The sequence below is a fragment of the Suncus etruscus genome, chromosome 20, assembly GCF_024139225.1.
Source record: "Suncus etruscus isolate mSunEtr1 chromosome 20, mSunEtr1.pri.cur, whole genome shotgun sequence".
Taxonomy (NCBI): domain Eukaryota; kingdom Metazoa; phylum Chordata; class Mammalia; order Eulipotyphla; family Soricidae; genus Suncus; species Suncus etruscus.
Window position 1 is genome coordinate 38,242,281 of NC_064867.1, and position 23,722 is coordinate 38,266,002.

General features: G+C 40.9%; 1 protein-coding gene and 1 pseudogene across 3 annotated transcripts in view; both read right to left on the minus strand.

Moving 5' to 3' along the window:
• The window catches only part of GRM7 (glutamate metabotropic receptor 7), an 884,078-nt gene that overhangs the window by 119,570 nt on the left and 740,786 nt on the right, over nt 1-23,722 (minus strand). The window lies entirely within an intron of this gene.
• On the minus strand, nt 12,090-12,205 carry LOC125998495 (uncharacterized; annotated as a pseudogene).

Genomic DNA, 23,722 nt, shown 5'->3' on the forward strand with positions numbered 1-23,722 from the left:
AATTTTGCGGACATAATTTGAAAATAAGTTGTCATATAATATACACAATCAAACATCACGGCAACTGAGAAACATTCAGTAGGATAGCTGAGAACTATCAAAACCTAACTTTATTCATTTCCCCAGAACGGTGCATGCTAACATTAAACCACAAAAGTTGAATAAAAAATTATCTGTTTGTAGTGGGGCATAGAACAAAAGAGTAGCGTTATGATCTATGCAGGCAGAACACACAGTTTAACCAGAACAGTTTAACCCACAACATAATGACTGATGCAAATAAAATTGAAAGCTTAACCTAGAAGAAAGTTGCAGAAGGTTCTGAAAGAAGTTCTAAAGTTGTGCTTCAACTGAATTTTATTTCATTGCTGCTATTTTTTATTGTATTATTTTTATAATAATTTTTATTTTGACCAAAGTGGATTACAAATCATTCACAGTAAAATTTTAGGTATATAGTGACATTGAATCAGGGGCATTCCCACCATCAATGTTGTCCTTTCTCTCTACCCCCATTCCCATATCCCCTTCCTTTACCCCTGGGCTGCTAGTATAAGTGGTCCCTTCTGAGTCTAGCTTGTTGTAGATTGGGTATCATCCTGTTTTCATTGGCTTTGATTTGGTACCTAAGTCTGATCATTTTTTATTTTTACTCAATATTCATAGAACTGTTTGGTCTTGGTACCCTCCATTATTTCCCCCTCAGTTTGTGAGGTGGAACAAAATGGTTCAAGTTATGTGGTTCTGTTTGAGGAAAAGAAGGAAAGGGCGGGGGGGGGGGGGCAAAAACCAAACAAGCAAAAAATGGGAGGAGTCCTTCCAGAGGTTATAAATATTGGTTTAAGAGAAGAAAGAGAAATAGGAAGAAAAACATAAGAACAATACAAAAAATAAATCAAACTAAAAACCCAAAAAGCACCACACCAATAAAGACAACAACCAAACTGAACTTGTATCCTTCATCCTCTCCTCCATCTTCTTCTGTGTTAGGATGCTGAGGTTGTCTGGGATGAAAAGATCTTTGGTTCTTGGGTCAGAATCTGGGTAGGGAGACCAACACATTTCTCTATTTTGATTTCCTCAAATGGAGCTTTCTTTTTGGCTTCTACCCCATAAGAGACCTCGATAAGCTGTTGCAGGTTGGAGGGCCGAGGTCCTCACACAAATCACCTTTGAGAGAAGAAAATCAGTGGATATAGGTGTCTGGGATCCTGCTCACAGTTTTCAGCTCTCTCATTTTCACTTCCTACTTCTGTGTCGCCTGAGGTAGTGGGGCAGCTGAGAGTCTGGGGGATGGATTTGCAGAGTATATGTCTATTGGGAGCGTATAGGCTACCTTTCACTGCATTCTGCCAGGTCTGGATATATTAGTAGCTTTTGGACTCCTCTCTCCTTTCATAACATCAAACTCCACAGTTTCCCCATCTCCAAAACTACACAGAAACTTCCTGGGATCGATTCTCTTAATAGCTGTCCAGTGAACAAAGACATCTTCTTTGGTGCCATTTCTGTTGATAAATTCATAGCTTTTCAGACATGGAACATATTTGACAGTGCCCAGGACTTGGATTGCCAAGTCCCTCCGACTCCTGGGTTGGGGCACAGGTATATTTCTGATTGAGCCATTTTCAGAGTCTAAGCCTGCAGAAACAATAGCCAGTTCATCTTTCTTGGAAGATGGGGGTCTCTCTGGTTTAGTGCCAGTCGTGAGTGATAAATTATCAGTCCTGGGAAGATCTTTAGATTGAGAACTTGTCACCAATGGAAAAGCATCCTTCCCCTCCAGAGGTATGCATGCAGAAGAATTTCTAGGAGTCTGGCACATATAGTTCAAGCAAGAAATGCAGGTAGATAGACCAAAGCAACATGAAGCTTTTCAGAACAAGGACCATGCGAATGGAAGTTCCAGTGAAAGGCATGGACCATTCAGTCCAGCTCCAGGGGCCATCATGGGTATATTCACCAGAGGGCCAAGTCATTCACCATCAATGGCTCTTCTCAGGTCCTTGGGTATCTCTTCAAGTGCCAGTTGTAAAATAAAAATCCATGAGTTGTGATATCATTCCACATGCCATTTTTCTAACCCCTTAGGTGGATGTCTAAAGCAGGGTAGTGAAGATATAATAAACTAACCTAGTCAGGAAGGAATCATGAAGCCAGTCTGCTTTTCACCGGGATGTTTCTGCCTCTGCAAAATGCCGGAACTAACTTTTTTTCTTATTATCTCAGAACAAATTCACAAGGGTGGGGCAGGGCTTTTACATATCAAAGGAAGGATTTAAGGGAAATAAGAAGATGGCAGAAAACCTTTGTTTTGGGTTAATACCTATATATTTTCTTACACTTTGCAGTCATTCTCTTTTTTGTTTTGTTTTGATGCTCAGGGGTTACTACTGGCTAAGAGCTTAGAAATTGCCCCTGGCTTGGGGGGAACCATATGGGACGCTGGGGATCGAATTGCAGTCCTTCCTTGGCTAGCGCTTACAAGGCAGACACCTTACCTCTAGCGCCACCTCGCTGGCCCCTTTCCAGTCATTCTTAATCCACAGGGAAAACTAACAACTATTGGACTATCAGTGCAGGCTTTCCTGACCTTGGAGTCACCTCTTGCTCCTTTGAAGTGTGTCTCATTACATTTAACTGCCACTTTTGGAATTATTCTGAGGAGGAGAATCTCAAGCTTCTGAATGAATGTCTCCAGGACTTCCAGATCATCATTATCAAAGCTTGTGAGATCCCCTTTATCCCTAGTGATAAAGAAGGATAAAGATTGCTTTTCTCTGCAGTGGGGCTGATTGCATTATGTCTTTGCCTGGGAGAAAGCTGGAGAAATGGCCAGGGAAAGGATGCTGAGTGTCTGTGATGTAAACATGGCTCATGGAGGCAGGATATGTTTGAACAGAAACAAGCTCCCCCATGCCACCTCTCAGGCAACCCTGTGACTCTTTCCTATCTGCCTCAGACCATTTAGCCTAAAGGGGATATAGTGAAGTACTTTCCCAATTTTCTTTAAGCTACTTGGATCTCAGCCACTCATTACTAATCCAGTGTCATCTCCTCAGGGAAGCCTTCCATGATTGAGTCAGGGCAGCTTCTTGTCCTCATTCCCCTGAAAATCTCTAGAACTGCCTGAAACTACTGACTGACGCATGTTTCATAAAAAAAACTGAATGGTAAAAGGAGCAAAAATTGCAAGAACATTGGGTGGGTGGAAATAAAAGATGATCAGACTTAAACACCAAACCCAAAGTCAACAACTATAGAATCCATACCCAATCTACAACAAGCTATATACAAAGGGGACTTGTTACTCTAGCAGTCCAGGGGGCAAAGGAGAGAGGTCATACTGGGAGCAGAGGCAAAGGGAGATCAACACTCAACACTGGTAGTAGGAATGGCTCTAACTCACTGTCACTATGTCCCTTAAATATAACTGTGAAATACTTGTTATTCACATTGGTCACAATACAAATAAAAAAAAACAACACACTAACCCGATCCATTCTGGTTCCTATCTCTGAGTTAGTGACAGACAAAACTGATCTAAGTACCAAATGATGGGATGAATCCATCAATCAATAACTGAATCAATCATTTTTTTAATAGAAGGCATGAGAGGATATGGAATGAGACACAGGACACCCACACATAGACACAGTCAGATATACACAATTATATCTACACTCTTACACACACAGACTTACACAATGTCACTCATATATAAACACTCACACACAAACTAACATATACACGTAAACACAAATATATACAGATACAATCACATACATGCAGACACAATTGCATAGATGCACACAGACACACACAGACTTGCATACATTTACTTCATACATATTTACTCACATAAACATACATACATTCATAAACTAGCCTACTCATAAATATATGTACATACACACATGTACACTCAAACACACAATTTCTCACACAGTGACACATCCCCAGCCCCTCCTTCCACAATCGGAGTGCTCAGGCAGCTGCTTTGAAGGCCTCTCTTCACCTTCCCTTGCTGAGTATGGAGGCCCCCCACTCCTACGGGCACAGGAGACCAAGATGGTGCCCAAGAATGAACCAAAATCTCCAACGAGCCAGACCACAGCTCTCTCTGTTGCCTGCTCTCTGCTTTTGAGGTGTCTGGAATAAACACCTTCAGGGCTGAGCAGAAAATGAGAAAAAAATGTTTACCTTTTGCTTCCTTAAAATTTATAATAGGGTTCTAGAGTGATAGCACAGCAGATAGAGCATTTGGCTGGCATGCCACTGATCTGGGTAAAATCCACGGCATCCCACATGGTCCCCAGAATCTGCCAGGAGCGATTCTTGAATGCAGATCCAGGAGTAACTCCTGGGCACTTTCAGGTATGCCCCCCGCCCCCAAAATAAAAAACCTATAATAGTTTTAGAAAGGCTTTTGGAAAAAAAGCTTCAGACTTGAAGATGCTGTGATTAGAGAGGTTATAACCTCAGTGTAACTGAGGAAAGGGATTCTGTTTATTTGCTTAAAGGAGGCAGATTTTCAAGTGAATGCTAAAAAGGAGGTAGTGGGACAAAGTTTGGAAACTGAATTAAATTACATCAAAGAAACACAGACACTGGAGAAACGATTGATGCTTGGAGAATTGACAGCCACAACCAAAGAATATTTATATCAGACACAAATCTCTGCCTGAATGCGATGAAGCAGTTGAACAGAAAACTGGACACCCTAAATTTATTGGAAATGGGGGTATACTTTGGTATCATGCCATGGCATACATAAACTTTTAGGGGAGCTCAGCCCACCAGATGTATCCTCAGATTTTCCTGGTGGGGAGAACTAAAATAACCTCCACAGGGTTCCTCAAAAGGCCCGCTGTGGATGGTTGAGGAATTTCGGGAAGAGATGCCTGGATGGTTGAGGAATTTCTGAAGAGATGCTTGGCATTACATTTTCGGTCATTATTTGGCACATTCTCTCCCTTGTAAATACAGGCCGAAATAGGGCCTCTATCAAATTCCTTTTCCCAGAGAAATTTCCGCACCAAATAAGACAGGCTTGGTCTCTTTTTGTCAGCCTATTTACTTCTAGAGGCCAAGTCAAAACTTAGCATCTTCAAGACAATGTCTTCTCTCCTTGTCTTTGAGCATCACAGCAGGGTGACTGCCTCAGGGACCTTCCCTGTCACTTTGAATACCTGCTAACAAACAAGTTCTGCCCGTGTATAATTAGACTATTTTATTAGGTATAATTTTGTACCCCTTTCATATAAGTTTTATCTCTTTCTATAACCAGACCATAGGAAGTGGGGTTTAGCCCCTAGCTAGAAAACTAATCCCTCATGTTAAGGATATTTGTTATTAGGAGAAATCAGGATTTCTGCTATCCCTTAATTTACATCAGTAATGACACCTAGGGCCAGAAATTACATTTATATGTAAGAAATTAGCCTTTCTTTTATTCTCTGGCTCCTAACTGAAACCTATTCTATTCTAAGATTACAAACCACCTAAAGCCATGTGTATTCATTTTAAAATCAAACAATGTACATTGATAGTTTCTGTACTTTGCAAGAAACAAATGTGGGCATTCCTTTTATGATATGACTGTTTCTTTACCCTTTAATACTCCCAGCCTGGAGAGTAAAATCGTCTCACGTCTCTTGCAGACACGGGTCCCCATACGATGTATTTTGTGTGGTCTCATTATTTCATATTTCGTATTCGTTCGTTCATGTACCTGTTTTTTTTTTTCACGAAGGATTATGAAGGATTATGCTGAGATGCAAGATGCCTGCAGCATTATCAGTCAGTGATGTTTTTTTAAATTTGACACTAAATGCAAAGGTAACACAAGTAAAAATAACCAGTGGGAATTCATCAGACAAGGACACACCTGCAGAACAGGATAACTTCAACAAGATGAAAAGCTACAAGAAATGTGCCATTTCCTCTATTTTTGGGATAGTGGAGAGAGGGATTAGGAGATAATACTTCATAAGTACTACAATGGTAATTTTAGATCTTATGATGATGGAGATAACCCTATATAATGTAGGAGAGTTATATGCCATATACTATATGCCATATATTATATGACAGTATCATACACACATATATGTTATAGGATATAAGAGAACTATATGTGATTCACTATATGTCATTATCATATTTATACACATATTGTATTACATAGGAAATCCATGTGCTATGTATTATGTATCAGATACATATATGTCTATCCTGTATGATTTATAGAAAAGCTGCATGTTAGATATTCTATACAATCTCATGCTACATATATACGTACAATGATATATAGGAGAGTGATACTTCATATGATATCTATTCTGTGGGCTCTATATTACAGCTATATTACAGATATACATAAGTATAAACACATAAGTTTCATGTAATATAAAGCAAATCTCTGTCATATTCCATAACTCATATATTATGATTATGGAATTTGTGACATACAGAAAAGCGATATCTTTTACCATATATATATATATATATATATATATATATATATATATATATATATATATATACACACACATATACCATGCTCTTTATAAGAGAGCTGTTAAGAGAGCTCATCACAATGAGAAATATTGTTATTTCTTTTTCTTTGCTCCCCTTTAATTCTATCTCTATGTTAAGATAAATTTAGCTGAGCTAAGAGACTAAGGATTTCATCACATTTGTGAATAAAAACTTCAACACAGTAGGCCTTAAACTGACACACTGATATTTTTTTCAGTTGAGTCTCAATAAAATGGGCTTAAAAAAGAGAAAATGAGGTGCTGAGCAATAGTGCAGTGGTAGTGCATTTGCCTTGCATGCAGCTGATCCAAGATGGACCTTAGCTCAATCCCCGGCATCCCATATGGTCCCCCCCAAGCCAGGAGTGATTTCTGAGTGCATAGCCAGAAGTAACCCCTAACCATCACTGGGTGTGGCCCCAAAAACTCAATAAATAAATAAATAAATACATAAAAGAGCAAATGAACGAAATAGACACCTTTTCTAAAAGAAGGTGTATACATTGCCAAGAGGTATACGAATGTAATGGACATCAGTATCAGCAGGAAAATGTAAATCAGATCATTGAGCTCTCACCTTGCACTCAGTATAACAATAATTCTAAAAAATACAATAGATACATATTGTCAAGAATGAAATGCTGGGAACAGAGGTGGAGGGAGGACAGCCTTGGTGGTGGGAATGGCACTGACTCAATGTCACTATATACCTAAAATTTTACTGTGAAAGATTTGTAATCTACTTTGGTCAAAATAAAAATTAATAAAAAGATATTGCAAGAAAAAAAAGGAATGAAAAGGTAAAGAAACTTATGGGCAAGCATGTGAGGAAGGAAATCAGGTACCACTAAGCACAATGGTAAATGTTTACTCCATAGGGAAAAACAGAATTGTCCAATCCGCCAGTCCTGCTTCTGAAAATGAAACTTCAGAAAATAAGCATTCCTGTCTTAGAAAGGTATGGCGGCCCAAGTTCACTGCACTACAATTTACAGCAGCCACAATATGGATACAAATAATGTGTCAACACAGAGAGAAATGCAGGGACCAAGGAAAGCAGGAATCTGGTGTGTGTCGCTTTCATGCATAAGGTTCTGTATCTAACCAGTGACATGTCAGGGTACCCAAGAATCATAGAGCCTGAACATTGTTTTTTTTGTTGTTTTTTTTTGTTTGTTTTTGTTTTTGTTTTTGCCACACCCGGCGATGCTCAGGGGTAAATCCTGGCTATCTGCTCAGAAATAGCTCCTGGCAGGCACGGGGGACCCTATGGGACACCGGGATTCGAACCAACCACCTTTGGTCCTGGATTGGCTGCTTGCAAGGAAAACGCCGCTGTGCTATCTCTCCGGGCCCGAGCCTGAACATTGAACCCTGTGGCTTGATTAACTAGGCAATGCTGGGAATGTACCCTGATACCTCTGAGCACTACCTTGGAGCCCCGACTTCAAGAAATAGTTGAAAACAAAATAAAGTGTGGTAGATCCAGGCATGCACTGACCAAGGAGGGGCACATTGTGGGCAATGCAATTCTGTAATCATATAAACCTCAAACACTGCAGAAACCCAGAGGACAGCATTTACAGAGATCCTAGAGCACACAGTCTACCATAGACATACCACATATGGGCAATATAGACAAATGACAGCCCTTTAGATATGCCATCTGTTGTAAGGATTATTACTTACTGGAAAAGATTTTTTGATCTGTAGTTTCAGCTCTAGGTTGGCTTTGTTTTGTACTCGGATTCTAGGCAACTAGCTCCTACCGATGTGAGATATACAGTTCCTGACCTGTAACCCCAACTTCCTCCAAATACCCTATGTGATACTCTCATTTCCTGCCCTCCATCATCTCTGGTCTCTCCATTTTGATTTTAGAATATCTGTCTGAAGCCATATACCTTTATTTAAAACTTCTCATTTTTAAAGGATGCCTTTGATTCAGAATAATGGTTTTCTTATTTCTTGGTTCCCGAGTCTTTAGAAATCTCATTTACTTGGTATACCACTTAATTTATTCCCAAAGACTGTGGAATTAGAAATCCCAGACATTATTGATAGATGTTTTGTGTAGATGAAAAAGAAAATGTTTAGGCAGCTTTCAGAAGTATTCCGAGTTTCTACTGGCATTTCTTCCTCATGCTTATTAAAGAATCTAGGGAGGAAAAGAGGAAAGGGGGAAGGAGGAATAGTTAAGTGGATGGATGAATGGATGAATGAATGGATGGAGGAAGGGAGGGAGGGATGAAGGGGGAGGGAGGATGGGGGAGGATGGGGCAGGGAGGAAGGAAAGTAAAAGAGAGAAGGAAGGAAGGAAGGAAGGAAGGAAGGAAGGAAGGAAGGAAGGAAGGAAGGGAGGAAGGAAGGAAGAAAGGGAGGAAGGGAGGAAGGGAGGGAGGAAGGGAAGGAGGGAGCAAGGGAGGGAGGGAGGAAGGAAGGAAGGGAGGAAGGAAGGAAGGAAGGAAGGAAGGAAGGAAGGAAGGAAGGAAGGAAGGAAGGAAGGAAGGAAGGAAGGAAAGAAGGAAGGGCATTCCATTTGGGAGCAAGCAACCATACAGAACAATCTTCCCTCTTTGGAAGTCACAGTAGCTGCTTTTAGAGATAAATAAGAAAAGTAAGAACACATACAGGATAGGAGTAAAGAAAGAAGCCAGAAAGAAGCAAGGCTTTGGTATCAGGTGCCGCAATGAAAATTGTGAAACCTGCAGTCTCCTTTGGCTACCTGGAAACATCTGGGACCTGAGCATTTCTCTTGGATCGTCAGTGACTGTCCTGTCCATTCCCTATCACTGTGGACTATTGCCCTGACCCATAATTTTTTCTGTTAACTCTGAAGTTCAAGAAAAACCCTGCAGGCTTCTGCCTTGAAGTGTTTTTCCTGTGTTACTATTTATCTGATTCTCTGGCCTCCCTTGACTTATATCAAATTCATGCAATCCTTGAGAGCCCAGTTGAGAATATAATTTTGGGGAAGTGATACCAAGAGTAGAGGTTTACAAGTGGGGCCATCTGTGGGCATGTAACCCCTCTCACACATGGCAGAAACCTGGATACCTCAAGAAGCACATCCCAATCAGCAGTGGAGTGTGATATTCATTAGGAATCACTATATTTAAGGGACAGTGACCTGATTTTCTTGGGAGAAACCAGAGCATCAGCAGCATGCAGGGTAAGCCCAAGATGAGAGAGGAGAGGACATTTATGTGATTCAGAAATATCATGGACAACAACAACAGCTCTTTTAGTGCTTCAAAATGTAGATCAACTGCTATGTGCTGAGCATTGCCAAGGGTCTTCTAACTTGTAGAGGGAAGATGCATACCAGGTTTGTCCCCTAATCTACCCAGACCTGTACAAAACACCCCCAAAGAGTAGGAAAAGGCAGGGTTATTTTTTTCAGGCTATTACCAGGTCACTGGTAAGGGACATCACTGTCCCTTACCCCCAAGAGAACATAGCTGGATACTAGCTTGATCAGGTTCCCCTGAGACATGTCTCACTGTGATTTTTCCTTCAGGCTATGGTCCACTGTGAGTTTAGGTGTAAGAAGATCTCATATGAATGACCACCAGGTGGTTCATGTATGAAGTCGAAAGGTTCTGTCTGTCTAGTAGCTCCCTGGACTCCAGTACTGGCTCTTTAGTTCATGCAGCTCTGAATACAGCTTATGGGCAATCGCGACCATTTCTCTGGCCCATTGACTAAACTGAATCTATCCCAGACACTAGAGTTGAGTTTGAATTATTACCTGGGGTTCTGACAACCCTATTATAGAGTAAGGGATATCACAAACATCTATTTGGGCTTAATGGTTTGCAAGATCATCTCTAAGAACACAGAGAAATGTTTTATCATAAGATGACGATGGCTTTATTGGAAGAGAATTCAACTCCCATGTAGGAAATGCAGAGGGTGAAGCACAGGGTGTGGTTTTCTCTAATTTCAAGTGTCCTCAAATGATCACGTGTTCACCAGTGAAGTACTCAGTCCTTTCTTCTGGGTCTCTCTGGGCATCTAAGACATCTGTGGCATTCATTAGCATAATTTGATGCCATTAAGAAAATATGTGACTGACCTCAATAGTCATCCCTTCTCCCCAACCTGGAAGCTGGTGAATAGAGCTACAAGTTTTAGCCCTTGACACAGTTGGATGACCCTGTAAGCATCCCCATTCTCTGGGACATTACTAAAATAATTCTTAAAGTCATTGGAGCATCTAAGATTGATTCAGAATTGATTAAGAATCCCAGCACATTTAGGAATGTTGTGACAAGGTAAAGCCTAGAGCAGAATGGATTTCCATTTTATCTAACCAATGTTAAGTTTTCATTTAAGGCTAACAAAACTAAGTTTCCATTCAAGGGCTAAGTTTCTATCCCAGCAATAATGGGCATAAACCTCCAGGCCCTATAAACCACAATATACCACCTTAGATATCTGGCCATAAAAGGATGAAATGTCCTAGATACACCATAGACAATAGCCAATCAACTTAGAAGTCAAGTCTTCCTGCTTCTAGCCCTATAGAATTTGGCTTGTATCTTCTGGTAGGTCACCTTCTGAGAGAGGTGGCCATGATCGGTCAGTTTGTAGTGTGTGTCTTGATGGAATAAAGCTTTGTTTTCTTTATATCAATTATGTGTTCTCATCCTTCAACTCTGGACCCAAACATCAACGGAGGAGAAAGATCAACTATGAATCTGTTATATTTCAATCCATTATATTACAGCTCTTGTGTATACCATTGATCCAAAGCAAAGATCAATCTCTCTATAGCATAAACACAGCAAGGAATCAACCTTGTCACAAATTCACAGTTGCATACCCCATCAAAAACACCTAGCTTGAACCATCAGCAGAGCTTATGGTATCCTCCAAGATTTTCCTTCTCACTTCTCCAGCATTCATTCTAAGCACCACTCCCAGTACTCAAATATAGGACAAATTGATATCCCAAGGAACCACTCATCTTGACCTAGATAGAAAGCCCAGTAGAGAGCAACCTGCCTTGGGAGATGTTCTTTCTAAAGAAAATTGCTCTCTCTGCTCTAACACATCATTTTATTCTTCTTGCATCTCTGGGACTCTTTGTTTCCATCCTAAATGTAAAGGCTAATAGGTATAAGAATGTTGAATGACCACATTTCAAGAAAATATGAAGAAATAGGAGAAGGAGTAAAGGCTTTGTATACAAAGCAAGTTTTAACCATACTTTTGATATATGATAAATGGCACATGTTTGGAAGGTACACTTTGATCAATTTTAATATCATCTATACCTGGGAAACCATCATCATAATCAAGAATATTAGACCATACATCACTCTTCAAATGTCCTCTTTATCCTTTGTAATCTCAGTGCCTTCACTTACCCTAGTCTACAAATTGATCTGCTATTGTCACTTTAGATTAATTTGAATTAAACATATGTGATAAAAATAGGATCCTATAACATATACTCCTTCTTGTCTGTGTTCTTTCATTTGCACTTATTATCTTGAGATCTGGCTATACTTAGCATCAATAGCTTCATGTTCTCTTTTTTTTGGTCCTCCAATTCACAATACAGATCAGGCAAAGGGCCTGTGTTGAGATGTATATGGGGTGCATTTACTGTACCTCCTCTTTCAGTGTAGAGAACACAGCCGCTTCATGTTGTCTTATGTTCATGTTCCTCATATTCTCTTCTGACATTATAATCCTTTTATGGATAGATTCCTAAGTCATATATGAGTGGACATTTATTTGAAATGGAAGTTTGGGATGATAACAAATAAAACCACGCCATCAAAACTTTTATCTAAGCTTTTGGACACGTTTTTCAATTTTCTTTAATAAGGAGAGGAGATATTATGAAAGCATAATGTCAGTTTATGTTGAACTGTTTCAGAAAGTCCCATTTTCCAATGTGATACTCTTGTTTTATTTCTTTGTAGCAGCTGATGGAGTTACAGTTGTTTCTAGAACCTCTTGTAGTAGATATTTGGGGATCTTACATCCTGGGGCTCCGTAAAAATCTCATTTCTCGAGTAGGGACCCCCGGCGTCCATGGTGAGTGCACTCTTTTAGGGCGCTCACACGTGGACGACCCGCAGCCGCCAGCCACCCTGCGTGCGACCCCCCCCATAGACTGCAGAGGCCAGCCGCGCCAACGGGGAGTAGGGACCCCCGGCGTCCAGGGTGAGTGCACTCTCCTAGGGCGCTCACAGGTGGACGACCCGCAGCCGCCAGCCACCCTGCGCGCGACCCCCCCCCCATAGACTGCAGAGGCCAGCTGGTTGGCACAGAGACCACACCACCCGTTGCCTCAACTTCCAGGCCCCAGAGTTCATCCCACCTGACCCGAGCGTTGACTGGGGAGGACATTCCCTAGTACCTAGTGGGCCGGAGTCACCTGCCCAGCTGGGACAGGTGGGACGAATAGACTAGGTGAGCTTGGGCCTGCCCCCTGGACCTTTAGGTAACCTAGAGCAACCTAGCCCCGAGCCCCAGAGTGGACCGGAGACCCCCCCTAGGGCTGAGAGCAGCTACCGGGAGGGCTTGACTGGGGGAATTTCTTCCGCGGTAACTCGGAGGAGCAGAGCTTCATTGACCCCCAGATAAGGGAGGGAACAGAGAGTCAGGCTCAACAGCGCCCGCAACCAGTGTGGCCAGAAGCGGAACTACACCTGCTGACAGAAATTAAGAGGAAGACTGACTTCCAAGTAGTAGAGGAGAGGAGAAAAAGGAGAGGAGAAACAGTGCTCCCCACCACTGTGGTCAGGAAAGGGCCAGTACTAGCTGCCAACAAAAGGGGAAAACAACTAACCAGGCCAGATAAAGAGTACAGGAGGATCAAAACCTCAGCGAGTTCACCCAAAAGTCCCTCTAGAACCACCCTCAGGGAGGGAACCAACTCCCGCACCACAGGGGATCAAAACAGGTGAAAATTAGAAGCACAGCACTCTAAAACACACCATTAAATACAAAGAAGTATGCGTAAATCAAGGAGATCACTAATATCTGGAGATATGGTGACAAACTCTTGCAAGCTTCCAAGTCCACCAAAACGCACAGATACACGCGATGAAGACCTAAAAGCAGCCATGAGGAAGGAAATGCAAGAATTAATAAAAGGAATGAGAGAAACCCTAGCTATCGAGTATAAGAAATCTATGGATGAACAAATCAGCCAAATTAAAGAAGAAATGTTAAAGAACATGAGAGATTCCATACAAAAAGAAGTGAAGGAATTAACAGACAAAGTAACAAGCCTTACAAGCAGAAACACAGAATTGGAGAAACACATTGAAGAACTCGAAGGAAAACTGCAAACAAAAAATGATCAAGAAACCAACAAAGAAATAAAAGGCAAAGCACTGGAAGGAAAGGTCCAGTATCTAATGAACAAGGACAAAAGAAACAACCTAAGAATTGTGGGTATACCAGAAGGGGAGAAAGTAGGGAAAGGGGAAGAACAAGTAGTCAGAGAGATAATAGCGGAGAACTTCCCTACCCTCTGGAAGGATACTGCAATGCCAATACAGGAAATAAAAAGAGTTCCCAATAAGATAGACCCCAATAAACAAACACCAAGACACATGGTAATCCAATTGGCAAAAAAACAAAGAGAAAGAAGAACTCCTTAAAGCAATAAGGAAGAAAAGAAACCTCAAGTACCAAGGTAGGGACATAAGAATCAAACCAGATCTCCCATTTGAAATAATTCAAGCAAGAAGACAATGGAATGACATATTTAAACGACTGAATGAAAGAAATTTCCAACCTAGGATCCAATACCCAGCAAAACTTACATTCATATGGGAGGATAGACTAAAAACATTCTCAAACAAGAACGAATTTGAACTATTTGTGCAAACAAAACCGATCCTAAACGACTTACTCAAAGACGAATTACACAATCCAAACCCCCGATTGTAACAAAAACCACCCTACACAACACAACTACACAACAATCCTCTCTCTCAATAATCTCACTAAATGTTAACGGACTAAACTCTCCAATTAAAAGACACATAGTAGAGAACTGGATTAGGAAAAATAAACCGGACTTCTGCTGTCTGCAAGAAACACACCTACAGATGCAGGATAATCACAGGCTTAGAATAAAAGGATGGAAAGTAATTATTCAGGCCAATGGAAAACAAAAAAGAGCAGGGACAGCAATTCTTATATCAGACCAAATTGCATTCAACCTCAAGAAAGTGATCAGAGACAAAGAGGGTCACTACTTACTGATCAGGGGAACATTAAATCAAGAAACACTAACCCTGGTCAATATCTATGCACCTAATGTAGAGCCAGCAAAATATGTGAGGCAACTACTGGCAAACCTGGAGAAACACATGAAGGGAAATGTGATAATAGCAGGGGACCTCAATACTCCACTATCACCACTGGACAGATCCACCAAACAGAAAAATAGCAAAGAAATAAGAGCTCTGAATGAAAAATTAGAAGATTTTGGGCTAATAGATTTATATAGAGCCCTCCACCCCCAGAAAGCAGAATACACATTCTTCTCAAGCCCACATGGAACCTTCTCCAGAATAGACCATATATTAGGATACAAAGCCAACCTATATAAGACCACAAAGGTAAGGATCATTAGAAGTACCCTCTCAGATCACTATGCCACAGAGCTCAAAATTGAGGTCAAGAAGAAGCAATGGAGAAAAACTAATACCTGGAGATTAAACAACATGCTGCTCAACAACAGCTGGATCAAAGAACAACTCAAGGAAGAAATAAAAAGATTCCTTGAGACAAATGACAATGAAGAGACAACATGTCAAAATTTATGGGACACAGCAAAAGCAGTAATTAGGGGGAAACTCATAGCAATACAGGCCTATGTCAAGAATCAGGAAAATAACAAAACCAACAGTTTAAAAGATCACCTCAAAGAATTGGAACATCAGCAACAGAGAAGTCCAACCACATCCAGAAGGCAAGAAATAATAAAAACCAGAGCAGAAATAAACAACATAGAAACCAAGAAAACAATACAAAAAATCAATGAGACCAGGAGTTGGTTTTTCGAAAAAATAAACAAGATAGACAAACCACTGGCAAAACTCACCAAAAAAAAGAGAGAAAACACCCAAATCAGTAGGATCACAAATGAAAGGGGAGAGATTACAACAGAACCCCAAGAAATACAACATATCATGAGATCATATTATGAACAACTATACTCAACTAGGCTAGAGAACCCAGTAGAAATTGATAGATTCTTGGAAAAACACCCTCTTCCAAGACTGGAAAAGGAAGATCTAGAAATCCTAAACAGACCAATCACCTCAGAGGAAATTGAAGATGTAATTAAAAAACTCCCTAAGAACAAAAGCCCAGGCCCAGATGGATTTACAGGTGAATTCTATCAAACATTTCAAGAAGACTTACTACCACTTTTCCATAGGCTCTTCCAAACCATAGAAAAAACAGGAATCCTCCCCAACTCCTTTTATGAGGCTAATATCACACTCATTCCCAAAGAAGGCAAAGACACTACCAAAAAAGAAAACTACAGACCAATCTCACTAATGAACATAGATGCAAAGATACTCAATAAAATATTAGCAAACCGAATCCAGCACTTCATCAAAAAGATCATACATCATGATCAAGTGGGATTCATCCCAGGAATGCAAGGTTGGTTCAACATACGCAAATCAATCAACATTATACACCACATCAACAACATGAAAGACAAAAACCACATGATCATATCAATCGATGCAGAGAAGGCATTTGACAAAATCCAACATCCTTTCATGTTAAAGACACTCAGCAAAATAGGGTTAGAAGGAACCTTCCTCAAGATAGTTACAGCTATCTATGAAAAGCCTACAGCCAACATTATACTCAATGGTGAGAAACTAGAAGCATTCCCACTAAGATCAGGAACCAGGCAAGGCTGTCCACTCTCTCCACTCTTATTCAATATAACCTTAGAAGTCCTAGCAATAGCAATCCGACAAGAGAAGGAAATCAAAGGAATTCAAATTGGGAAAGAGGAACACAAGCTATCTCTCTTTGCCGACGATATGATGATATACATCGAAAACCCTAAAGAGTCCACAGTAAAACTCCTAGAAACAATTAACCAATACAGCAAAGTGGCTGGTTACAAAGTCAATACACAAAAGACAGTAGCGTTTCTATATACAAACAATGAAGTTGAGGAGAGAGAGATTAAAAATACAATTCCATTTAAGATAGTATCAAAAATATCAAGTATCTAGGAATCAACCTTACAAGAGAAGTGAAAGACCTATACCAGGGAAACTTCAAAACACTCCAGAAAGAAATTGAAGATGATCTAAAGAAATGGAAGAACATCCCATGCTCATGGATAGGTAGAATTAACATAATCAAAATGACTATCCTACCCAAACTCCTATATAGATTTAATGCAATCCCTATCCAAATCCAGACACAATTCTTTAAAGAATTAGAACAAGCATTCACAAAATTCATCTGGAACCACAAAAGACCCAGGATAGCCAAACAAATACTGAAAAACAAGAAGCTGGGAGGCATCTCCTTACCTAACTTGAAACTATACTATAAAGCCATAGTAATCAAAACAGCATGGTACTGGAACAGAGACAGGACATCAGACCAGTGGGTCAGAACAGAATTCCCAGACATAAACCCCCAGGTATATATCCAACTAATATTTGATAAAAGAGGCAAGAATCTGAAATGGAACAAAGAAAGCCTATTCAACAAATGGTGTTGGTACAACTGGAAAACCACATGTACGAAAGTGAAAATCAACCCATACCTTACTCCTTATACAAAAATCAACTCAAAGTGGATCAAAGACCTTGAAATCAGACCCGAATCCATAAAGTTTATTGAGAATAAAATAGGCAGAACACTCGAAGACCTATATATCAAAAAGGTCTTTGAGAATGGAGCACCAATGGCAAGAACGTTAGCATCAAATATAAACAAATGGGACTACATCAAACTAAAAAGCTTCTGCATGGCAAAAGAAACCCTGCTTAACGCAAGAAGACAGCTAACAGAATGGGAAAAAATCTTTTCACTCGACATATCAGATAAAGGGCTGATATCTAGAACATACAAAGCACTCAGAAAGCTGAGCCCCCCAAAACCAAACAAAGCTATAAAAAAATGGGGAGATGAAATGAATAGACACTTCTCTGAGGAAGACAGAAGGATGGCCAACAAACACATGAAAACATGCTCACCTTCACTCATCATCAGGGAGATCCAAATCAAGACAACAATGAGATACCACCTTACACCAGTGAGGATGGCCCACATCAAAAATAATGGAAACAACCTTTGTTGGCGGGGATGCGGTATGAAAGGAACTCTCATCCACTGCTGGTGGGAATGTCCCCTAGTCCAACACCTATGGAGGAAAGTCTGGAGAGTGCTCAAAGAACTCAGAATTGAGCTGCCATTTGACCCAGCAATTGCCCTCCTAGGCATATACCCACAAGATGGAAGGACATTCATTCCAAAATACGTATGCACCCCACTATTTATCGCAGCACTCAGTATAATAGCCAAATCTTGGAACCAACCTAGGTGTCCAACAACGGATGAATGGATCATTAAGATGTGGTACATATACACAATGGAATATTACATGGCAGTTAGAAATGATACAATCACAGACTTTGAAGCAACGTGGATGGACCTAGATCATGTTATGTTAAACGAAGTAAGCCAGAAGACAAAAGATAAACACAGAATGGTAGCACTATTCTGAAACACCTAGAACATATATTTTATACACAACTAATACCTAACAATCATATAACAGGGTTTAACAGGGTAGAAACTCCGATCACTGTAATAGTCAACATATACGTGGGAGCAGTGTCCAAAATACATGAAAAAGGAACAATGCAAACTCTTGACTGCACATTATACCACAAGGAAAACAGCAACAACAGAAACAGCAACATGGAGAGAACAGGTATGTAACCAGACTCCTACAACAAAGGCCCACAATAATCCCTTAGAGATCGTAAACAGGAACACAAGTATAGAACACCGCGGGAAATCACGTAATGCAATGGCAACATACCATAACACTACGTTTTAATCCCTTTACCTTACTATATTTTAAAAATAACCTCTCAGCTTTTCTTTCCACAGGCGCCCTTAGATACAAAGGGCGGACAAACTAAGATGGCAATTCGGGATACCACACGAGATACCATACCTTGCTTGCACTATGAGACGGCCACGAGAAAACTCTTTAACATACACTTTATCTCTAGGTTAAACCTTCTTTTAGGAATCGAAGCACGTGACCAGCCAGACCACCAAAGCAGTACCTGCGATGTACAGACCTAAACTACAGGCTCTAGTCATCGAACACATTCAACCAAACCAGCATTCCCTTGCTATTCTCTCCTTTCTTCTCTCTATTTTTTTTCTCTTCTCTTTTCTTTTTCTCTTCTACTCTTCTCTTTACTTTTTTCCCTTTCTCTTCTCCCTTTCTACAGTATTTTCTCTTTTCTCTTCCTTCATACCCCTCCCATATACCTTCCCCTTTCTCCCCCCCGGAAATCCAACTATCCCTTCACCCCTCAATCCCATCCAGATCTCCCACCATATTAAAACTCTCCACCCTCAGTCCTTAATCTTTTAGGCATCAAGATCGACCTCCTACCCAATGAACCAGTACCCAGCACCCAGGCGAGGGGACACCCAACCGAACCCACACATCGTCTCCTGCAAGAAAAGACAGCCAACTCCCCTGTGGACACATGCTGCGAGACCCTCCCTACCAACTCCCCCTAACATGGACTGTTTCTTGAAACCGGAATTAGGTCCAATAGTATCCCCAATGCAAGAACTCTTCCAAGACCTCCCAGCTGCAAATTTGTACCAATCTGAAGGGGGGCAGGGGGTGTGATTGGAAGATGCCTGGGAACCCACACACCACAAGAAAAATCCAAAAGACAATGGGAAAACTGTACTTCCAACATAGGCATAAGACCTGTAATACACCAACTCTTTACCTGTTCTCTCCCAAATGCAAAGTAGTCTTTTGCACCACGTTGGTCGTTTAAAAACTTCGCTAACTCATTTTATTTTTTTTATTTTTTTTAATTAAGTTATTTATTTAAATATTTGCCTTACATATACATTTGTGGGCACATACACTTTTATTTCCTTTTCTTTTTTTTTTTTTTTAATCGTCTTTGGGTATGTGACCTATCTCTGTTACCCACTCTGTCCACCCCAAATACTCCGACATATAATGGAGCACCACTTCCCCCTGCAAAGGCACACTAAATAAAGGGGAAATCTTACATATTTAAAAAAAAAAGAGCTCTTATCTACTAGAGATAGGAACTCATAGTTGTTTACAATACAGGGTTATCTCCTACCTTGAAAATATGTCAAGTGGAATCAACTTAGACCTCAGGTGATTAGATACCATTCAACCAGCCTTGAACCCTGGATCCCAGACATAGAAACGGCACAGCTCCTCACAACAGCTGTAAGAAACAATCTCCATCTGGGACAGCCTTATTACTGCAGGGTCAACAACAAGGGCCAGCTCTAACATGATATCTCGACAATGAGGAAAATGTGAACAACTTGACCTTAGAGCAGTTTAGCCTACCTCACCAGCTAATGACAAGACAAAACCAGAAGACGCGGCACCCTTTGGTAGGTCCAAAAGCCAAGATCGTGATTTACAGATGACTGGATACTAGAACCACGACCAGACTGTATACATCTTGGGACCAATAAAAAAGCCCTAGTCTAGGGTTTGAACTAAGACCTGCACAATAAGCATGATCCCCAGTCCCAAAGGTCCGGCAGAGACAATTGTAACGGAAAGGGGCTTCTGGAAGAACAAAGAAAGACGCTATCCTAGATGCCTTCCTAGGTTCAGCGCAAAGACCAAGATCACCAACCACAGAAGATGGATTAAAATGGCACTGAGGTAACAGAACCTCTAGATTCACAAAGACTGACTTCACCATAAGTCCCACCTCAGGATATGTACAGATACTGGGACTGCTAAACACAGAGCTCTGACGGTATCACACTGGACAGAGCAGAAGCCTTCCACACACCAAAAAAAAAAAAAAAAAAAAAAACCACAACCTGGAGAGTAATGATCCTGAGCAAAGACTAAAGACTAGAGATGATTCCATGACAGTATACTCCAAGGACGGAGAAACCCCATATCTTATAGGGCAAGTGAATTCCTTTTCGAATGACCCCAATATTTACTGTGCCAGGGCAGGAGGGAAAAAAAAAATACAAAAAACACAAAACCTTGGTTATGTATATATATATATATATTTTACCTTCATTTATTATTGTTATTATTATTTTTATTTACCTAGCTATTTTGGTCGATTCCTCAGTTTGGATGTGATTATTGAAATTGTTGGCCCCAATTATTCTTTTTTTTTTTTTCTTTTCTTTCTCTTCCTTTCTTTTCTTTCGTTATGTGCTACGCCATGTTTCTTATTTCAAGACCACGGCGTGTTTTTTGTTTGTTTGTGTTTGTTTTTAGTATGTTTTGGTTTGTTTTTTATCTGTTTTTTTGTGGTGCTTATCGTTATAGCTGGAGTCCTCACTGGATATTTGACACTTCTTTTGGTACTGGTGGAGTGTTTCAACTTCTTTTTCTCCTTCATTTCCCAAATCGATGATGAGAACCTCTAGAAGGATTCTGCCCATTTTCGGGGTATTAAACTCTTACCCCGGTTTATTTATTTTCTCTTTTTCAGGCAAAACCACGCAACTTGAACTAGCTACCCCTGCCCCTACTTAGAGGGGGAAATAAGGGAGGCATCAAGACCAAACTGATGCAAGACTACTAAGTAGTTGGTTAGAGACAGAGGGGACCACATATTCTAGCCGCCCTGGGGGTGAGGGAAGAGGAAATGGGAGGTAAGACAGAAACGGGGGTGTAGGGAGGACAATTTGGGGATGGGAATCCCCCCTGATTTTATGTAAATATGTACCTAAAATATTATTGTCAACAATATGTAAGCCACTATGATCAAAATAAAAATTATATTAAATAAAAAAATCTCATTTCTCCTAAGCAGAAATCGAGTAACTGTACTCATGATGGAGATGAAAGAGAAGTTAAGGAATCTGCAGAAATGAAAAGTAATTGTAGATAATTTGAACACTAGACAAGGATGGAGGGGTGGGGAGTCTATAGTTCTAGAGGGAAACTAAGCCTGGAGAGAAATTCTAGTTTGGTGGGTATAAAAAGCAAAATCCCTAATGCTTGTCAAGACTTTGTTTTTTGTTTTTGGGTCACACCTTGGAGCAATCAAGGGTTACTCCTGGCTCTATGCTCAGAAATCGCTCCTGTCAGGCTCAGGGGACCATATGGGATGCCGGGATTTGAACCAATGACCTTCTGCATGAAAGGCAAACGCCTTAACTCCATGCTATCTCTCAGGCTCCATGGAGTCCCTCCTTCATTTTTTCTTTTCTCCCTCCCTCTCTACTTCCTTCCTTCCTTCCTTCCTTCCTTCCTTCCTTCCTTTCTTCCTTCCTTCCTTCCTTCCTTCCTTCCTTCCTTCCTTCCTTCCTTCCCTCCCTCCTTCCTTCCTTCCCTCCTTCCTTCCTTCCTTCCTTCCTTCCTTCCTTCCTTCCTTCCTTCCTTCCTTCCTTCCTTCCTTCCTTCCTTCCTTCCTTCCTTCCTTCCTTCCTTCCTTCCTTCCCTCCTTCCTTCCTTCCCTCCCTCCTTCACTCCTTCCTTCCCTCCTTCCTTCACTCCTTTCTTCTCTCCTTCCTTCACTCCTTCCTTCACTCCTTCCTTCACTCCCTCCTTCATTTCCTCCCTCCCTTCCTTCCATTCTTTCCTCAGAAATCGCCTCTGGCAGGTTGGCGGACCATATAGGATGCCTGGAATTAAACCAGGCCCCTCCTGGGTCTGCCAAATGCAAGGCAAAAGCCCTACCACTGTGCTATCTCTCTGGCCACTCAAAGCTTACTTCTGGCTTACTCAGGGATCACTCACTGTGGTGCTTGGGAAACTACATGTGGTACCAGGATGGGACCTCAGTCAGCCTCATCCAAGGCAAGCGCTTTACCCCACACTGTCTCTCTAGCCCCAGGGACTAATTCTGTTTGACATGTGGTGATTTGACAAACTGAAGAATAACCAGAGACAAAATAAAGGCTGATTAAGCACCTTCCTTCCCCCTGGTTAGTTTTCATTTTCACCTCAAGTCAAGCTTTTATAATTCTTTGGTCTGATGGATCATTCACAGGTGGAATTTACAACTTAGCACTATCTAACTTTCATACACTGTCAGACCTACAATAAGATCACACAAGCTGCATTAAGTGTCAACAGATAATATGGTGTCAAATCTACAAATTCATAGATTTGGGGCTCTAAGTGGGGAATGTGTTTCTAATCACTATATCTAGGATCCACATACTAGGATCCCTGTAGTGTATGTAAATATTTTATGGGATTATTATGTTACTAACTCTACCCTGATCAGTGATTGTGCCCTATCCTAGGGTGTGACCTGGCATTCTGCCCCCACCCTAGGGTGGTACTTGATTCTGCTTCCACCATTGGGTGGTATCTGATCCCACCATTGGTAGTACCTGATTCTGGGGGATAAAAACAAGGGTCAGTGGAAGGCTGGACTCCAGTCTTGTCCACTGAATAAAGCTAATATTTCCACAAGCCTGACTGTCTGTGAGCTTTTTACCCGCCATTTCTCCTCAGAACCGTCAGATAGAGAGGGTGGCAGACGCATGCTTCGAGCTGGAGGGGAAAGACCTCATCCTCCATCCCTCCATCAGTCAACCTCTTCAGGGGCTGACTTGCAACAGACCCCTATCATTTGAAGATGAATTTTTACTATAAAATATATATATTCTATTATATACCACCCATGCTGCTCTTGTGTTTCTGATATATATATCCATTCATTACAGCAAGTAGTAAGGATGGGAGAGTTATATGAAATCTTCTGTGCAAACCTTGTTCTAAATCAGGAATGGTGTATGGTTTTCAAAATACTTCTAGAACAGGAAGAACTGCCTGATAATACCCAGTGCAGGAGTTTTAAGATTACCCATAGATTCAGGGAAGTGTCCCCAGTGAAAAACAATACTTGCCTTGGACCTAAAGGTAAGGATTATTGCTTATTTGCAAACTATTTCTG